Genomic DNA, 6,742 nt, shown 5'->3' with positions numbered 1-6,742 from the left:
GTGTGATAGTGTTTGTGAGTGTGTGTGTGTTTGTATGTGTGTGTGTGTGTGTGTTAGTTAACTATATCAAGTGTAAGAATATACAGGTACATATATGATGTTTCTGTTCAGATGCACACCACCATCCAATAATAAGAAATTAATACTTTTATTCATCGTCTCAAACTTGTTTATCTGTACTCTGTTACAACACATGCATCAAATTGCCTTACATACAGATAGAGTTTCTGTCTGCTTCCATTTTGTAAAAAGGATGTTACAGTTACAGTAATCAGTACATCTATTTTTGTAGGACACAGAGACGATGGAATGGAAGAAGCCTGACTAGACATTTCTGCTGATGCCATGGGTGGATCAGGCATGCAAGAGGATTTCCCCCCCGCTGCCTAGCTAGGGCCAGTATAGCCTGTGATGTTGACGAGATTCTCTGGCCTGACCCAGAACAAAGATGTGATGCTGGGGCAGAATATTTTTTGTTGTTGTTTGGTGTATTGTACTGTACAGTACATTAAGGAATAAAAAATGTGCAAATGTATACACATGTGTTCATTATGTGAAAAGTTCCTTGAGGGGGAGAACCACAAGCAACATAACTTATTACTGGTTTTTGTTTTTGGTTTTTGTAGTATTGTTTTGAATTGATCTCACCAGTGTGTAAGACTATTTTGTAGTGTGTGTGTTTTTGAGGGCTTGTGTGTGATGTCTGAGGGCAAAGTTTGGTCTTTCAGCCAGAGTGAATGGTTTTGAGTGTAGAGCTTCATTTTGACCTGAAAATAGGATGTTTGGGGAATTGGGTGAGACGTTATGGATTTGTGTTTACTGTTTTGAGAATATGAGGCATAGTTTCAAGAAATGTTTAAGCAATCGAGAAAAACTGTAAAGTAATTCAGTTTTGCATAAAAAATAACAATGCTTTATGCTTCAATTTTTTTATGCTTTTTTTGTAGCAACTGTATTAACATCCACTTTCATTTGAAGAAGAAGAGCAGCTTGGAAATCTTTTTGTGCTCCCTGCTGTGGTGTGTGTGTGTGTGTGTGTGTGTGTTTACCTCCTTCCCCACAGGTAATTCACTTCCAAGCACACAGGTCAGACTGAGAACTTTGGCCACTAATGTCTTGAACGTGAGATATTCCTGCAGCATCACTCCTCTCAGAGACGTCTTCATTTCAGGAATACCAGACCCTGAGCCACACACACACTTATAAATGTTACTATATGAAGAATCACAGAAAGAGTTCATCAGGGACAAAGCTGTTTGAAAGGCTCATGAAGGACGTTTTGCTTCATACTGTATATACAGTAGTGATGTTTTGTGAATGTGTGCGTCTCACCAGCGGCCTGAATTGATACTATGTTTGCGAATCCTGCAGCGAAACACATTAGAAACATAGAATATGTGATCCACGCCAAATACTGCAGGAAAACATGACTGTCCGCAAGATCGTAGATCCACCTGTGTGCTGTAGAGAAATGAAAATGAGATTTTATAACAATAATAAAAATTTGGGAGAGACATATGCTTTTTTTTAACCAAAAAAATGTTTATATAATAAAAGTATTCAAAAAAAATAACAAGTCATCAATTAGTTTTGCAGGGAAAATTATAATATATTTGTATATAATATATTTTTTTTTAAATAAATTGAGTTTTGTAGAAAAAAAATAATTTATAAATGTGTGGTTTCATCAAATTTCAGAAATATACTTTAATGTCAGGACATCTGAATGGTCCTAAAAAATGAGCTTCATTTTCTTGAAGCAAAATATCATTATCTGATTATATTATTATTTGTTTCTATAAATATTTGAGGTGAATGAATTAATTAAATAATTAATTAATTAGCTCATTTGAAACAGAGAGGGTGCACTGATACATTTACAGCACTTAACTGAAGACAAATGTTTAAATTAATTACTGATTATAATTATTGATTAAAATAAAAATGTATGTAATGAAAAAATACAGAAAAAGTTGCAATTCAAAATCATTCAGTTCTGAATTTAAAAAACAACAATTCTTCATAAACCTGTGAGGTTTCATTACATTTCAGAAATATGTTTAATGTCATAATGAATTCTGAATGGTCCTAAAAATGGGCTTCAATGTCTTGAAGCAAAATGTATATCTGAATTATTTGCTTGAAAACAAACAAACAAATAGGTTGCAATAAGAATCAAACATAGTTTTACAGTCTGATGTCAGAGAAACTTCTAAAGCTCCAGAAAAAATTGGTTTATTCTCTAGTTCTTTAGAAAAAAATCTCTAATAAACATCAGGAACTTTTTAAAAATATTTTAACAATTTTTAAATATAACCTTGTAGGTCTATTGGCTAATTCTGACACCCAAACTCACTGATACACACTCACCTTCTGTGAGGAGGTCGACCAAGACATCCATGACAAAGCTGATCACTGCCATGATAGCACACACCTGGCACAGCATTACCTGCAATGGTCCAGTAGAGGGCGCACTGTTCACACTGAACTGGGTCAAACATTTCAGAATCAGAATCAGAATGAGCTTTATTGCCAGGTATGTTTACACATACGAGGAATTTGTTTTCGTGACAGAAGCTTCCACGGTGTAACAGAATGACAGTGACAGATAAAAAAATAAAAATAAAATGGAACAAGTAAATAAGGAATAAAAAATATACAAATCGACAATTGTATGTACAGGTGTATAACAATAGACAGTTGTATGTACAGGTATATTATGTGTAAATTGAAATGTAGACTGAGTATTTGTGAGTATGTGTATTCATTTAAATACTTGTATTATATATTTATAAAATAAAAATAAAAATATGTATTTTAATTTATATATTTTTATAAATGTATTCATATATTGTTTTAATTAGGCTAATTAAAAAAAATAACAATACTTTATAACCACCAAATTAAATTTCAATTTAAAGCCCTGAACAATTGTTGAAACATTGTGTAAGTGTTGTTGATCTGTTGTTGCGGATTCTCTCACCTCCACACTTCTGAGACGGACTGAGATCGGATAGAGATCCACCGAAGGCCTTTCGAAGACGGGCTGCATCTTTTGTGGAAACACCTTGTTCCTACAGTAAAGATTCAAAACTATATAATGTATACCAACCAACTGTAACCATAGTTCACTTCCAGCTACAGTTGTTACTGCAGTAAAACCATAATAAATTGTCATTTTGTTTAGTGTTTTTAGCTTAACCTCTCGATTACACCAAATTACAATAAATAATAAATAATAACTATGTTAGCTCTGGTATTTTTCGCCGAAACTGTGGATGTTTTGTCAGATTTACCTCACTTCTGTGGTACATTTTAAACTCACCTACATAAAAACTCAATGTTTACTCTTTTTGTTTAAACCGTTTCAGAAACCATTTCCAGAGTTGTTACGTTACATTACGTTACATTACGTTACGTACGCATCTCGCCTGTTCAGAGAAAAGTCTGTCAGGAGATTAAAGTAAGCATTACCCATATATTTGTTGTTTTGTATCGAATTAATCTTTATTATCGATGCATTCAGTTCATATTTTAAATATGCGATAGCGCTGATGGCACGATATATCGCGGCGGCACATGATAGGGATTTTGCGATATCGTTTACGTCGCAGGAATGTACATATTTGCGCAGCTTTCAGTTGGCAGAACTGTTTAAAGTTACTCACGTGTTAAAACAACACAAATAAGGTCGAATTAGAAAATAAACATCTGTATGTGTTCGAAATTTACTGTTTCAGGCAAAATAAGCCGCGAAAAGTGAATCGATACTCACACTGATGAAAATTACTCGCTACGGTTAATTCATGTTATTATGACTATGCAGGTTTAATTTTACTTTTGATGCTTTATTCAAATTCTGTAGTATTTCTTACTTCTTAAAGCACTGTTTTTCGTTTGTATATGTTTCTATTACTTTTATAGGCTATGTCCTGTTGATTGTAGGCTAATTAGTTTGTTTTATTACTGACTTGGCTTGTCTTCAGTAATTGCTTGAGAACTTATATTAATTTTATTGGTTAGGCTGCTAGTATTAGTTTTTGCTGTAGTATTGAAACAAAAGAATTGTGAAATTTCACTGGTGTTAAAACTGTTGGTATCATCACAACCTTATTTAAACCAAAAATTAATTATTATTATTATTATTATTATTTTCAGTTTTAGTTATGAAAATGAGAAATATTTCCGAGGGGAACTAGCTGAATTAAAATATAAGTTTTTTATATATCTTTTATTTTATCTCATTTAAAATAAAGTCTTAATAGTAGCATTTATTTCATTTTAAGTAACGTTTTCTATGGTTTTAGTTTTACTTTTAGTTAACTAAACCTACACTGTAAAAAAAACTGACATTTACGGTAAAATACCGGCAGCTGTGGTTGCCAGAACTTCACTGTAAAAAATATGGTAGCAACATTTTAGGTTTTACAGACTTAACTTAAATTCACAATAAAATACCGTATTTCATTAACTAATGTAATGTTAATAAACCAACATATTGAAGTTGAACCAAAAACTGGTGGTGATGAGAAAGTCACACGATGAACCAAAGCTCATCACAAACAGTTTTTCAACGAGCTGAGGAGGGCAATACTTGTATATAATATACTTATAATATATAGAAGGTGCACACAGTGTCATTCACACAAACACTAAACCCCATCACGGTGACACACGACATGATTAACATTGATTTAACAACATGAGATGTGAGATTAAACCCTAATGTACACAACTGATAAGAAAAAACATGTTATTTCAACAAAAAAACATAAAATATGAAGTATCATGCAGGGAATTCTGGGAGTGTCAATTTACGGTATTTCACTGTAAATTATACAATGACTTTTCTCTTTCACTTCCAAAAACCGTATTTTTAACAGTATTTTACTGTAAAATTACATTAAATGTAATTACATTTATTCACCGTATATAGTATGGAGACTTACTGTTAACCAGTTAACAGGTTTTTACTGTAGCATTTTTACAGTCTTTTACTGTTAAAATCACAATCATTTTTCCTTGCCCCTCTATATAATGCATGGAAAAAGCTATCCATTCCTATTCTTTTCAATGACACTTGCATTCACCTAAACCACCAATCAGATGTAGTTTCAGCATCTACCAGCAGGGGCAAAACGCAGAAAAATAGAAAAACACTTACTAAACTATTCTCATCTGTACCGTCCACAGCCATTATTACGATCACACACTTGGACTAATTGTTGGTCGCTACACACACACACACGTCACAAACACACGCAGCGAGCGTGGATGTGCGGTAGCTGGCGAGTCGGTCAGTTGCGTGACAGCGTTTGTGAGTTTTTATATGTGGAAGAAGTTTGTGTTCAGCTAAATATAAGGCGGGAATTACAGAGCTAAACTCCACCCACTGCACACTAGAGATGAACCTGAGTACATGAGTACCTGAGTACTCAGAAATGATCAATCAATAATTCATCAAAACATTTCATTTTGAATATTATGATTGGCTATATTTATGTAGAACCAAGCAGACTATTCTACTGATGAATCATTCGCCTCGCATGAATGTGCTTAAATGAGAAGAAGAGCTTAAATAAAGAACTGAAAGCTTGCCATTCACGTTCGCTTGCTACTAAAGTAAGTTTTCACAGTATTAAGAGTTTTCTGCAGGTCAATAAAAGTGAATCAAATCAAATGAATCTCAGATGCTGCCAGAAGAGTCGAATCTGTCCTTTTCCATGAAACGAATCAAATTTTACGATGAAATTATAAATGCTCGAATGAGTTCATGAGAATTTGCTCAGTGTCTGTGACACATCAAGTGCATAAACACTTCATAGAGGAAACACTTTTATCGCTCAGATCCGTCTGTTTTTGTAAATCACTGTTTACAGGTAAACACGTGCACAGACTTTTATTTATATACTGATTTTAGCTAAAAGTCAACAGAGTGGAAAGTACAGTTCCTCCTGACCTGAGATGTGAACTACTGGGTGTCACACAGATGAAGGGGTCAGCAAAAACCCCATGTTTTGGAAGGAGAGGGCATGACGGACATCCCCAAAATAAAATTAGGAATGCTTATGAGACCAAGATTTTAGAGAGCAAACACTGTACAATATTTAAATAATTTAACCACATATGTGCACAGTTCTCTGATCATGTCAGTTTATGTTCGCATGAGATGCAGATAAGCAAAGATTTTTTTAGAATTAGTATTTTTTTTAGTAAAATATAATTTTTTATATCATTTTTAGTATTAGCATTTTTTAGTAACATATTTCTTTTTATACATTTGTTGTATTTAACTTGATTTATTATAATAAAAATATTATAAATGATCATGTGACATGCAGATAAACAAATAAAATATAAAAATATATATTTTTAGTATTATTTTATTAAAATATAATTTTTAAAATAATTTTAGTAGCAGTATATTTTTAGCAAAATTGATTTATTATAAAATAATACAAATATTCTAAATGTTCGTGTCACATGCAGATAAATAAAATATTAAAAAAATATTTTTAGTTTTAAAAAATATTTGTATTCATTGTTTGCATTTAACATGATTTATTGTAAAGTAATAAAAAAATTATTACAAATTATTTTTATTATAAAATGCAAATATTGTAAATGTTTTTTTTTTATTTTACATTTTTGTGATTTAATTAATTTTTAGCTTTTCACATTTACATTTATGCATTTAGCAGACACTTTTATCCAAAGCGACTTTTCATCAACTCTAATCTAA

The 6,742-nt window shown here is 32.1% G+C and overlaps 1 pseudogene; it reads right to left on the bottom strand.

Annotated features, from left to right (window-relative positions):
- The window catches only part of LOC107684527 (chloride channel protein 2-like), a 10,645-nt pseudogene extending 7,593 nt beyond the window's left edge, over positions 1–3,052 (bottom strand).
- Positions 3,053–6,742: the final 3,690 nt, after the last annotated feature.

Source organism: Sinocyclocheilus anshuiensis, unplaced genomic scaffold (assembly GCF_001515605.1).
Source record: "Sinocyclocheilus anshuiensis isolate Anshui unplaced genomic scaffold, SAMN03320099.WGS_v1.1 scaffold2917, whole genome shotgun sequence".
NCBI lineage: Eukaryota > Metazoa > Chordata > Actinopteri > Cypriniformes > Cyprinidae > Sinocyclocheilus > Sinocyclocheilus anshuiensis.
This window is presented reverse-complemented; position numbering and strand designations above follow the sequence as displayed.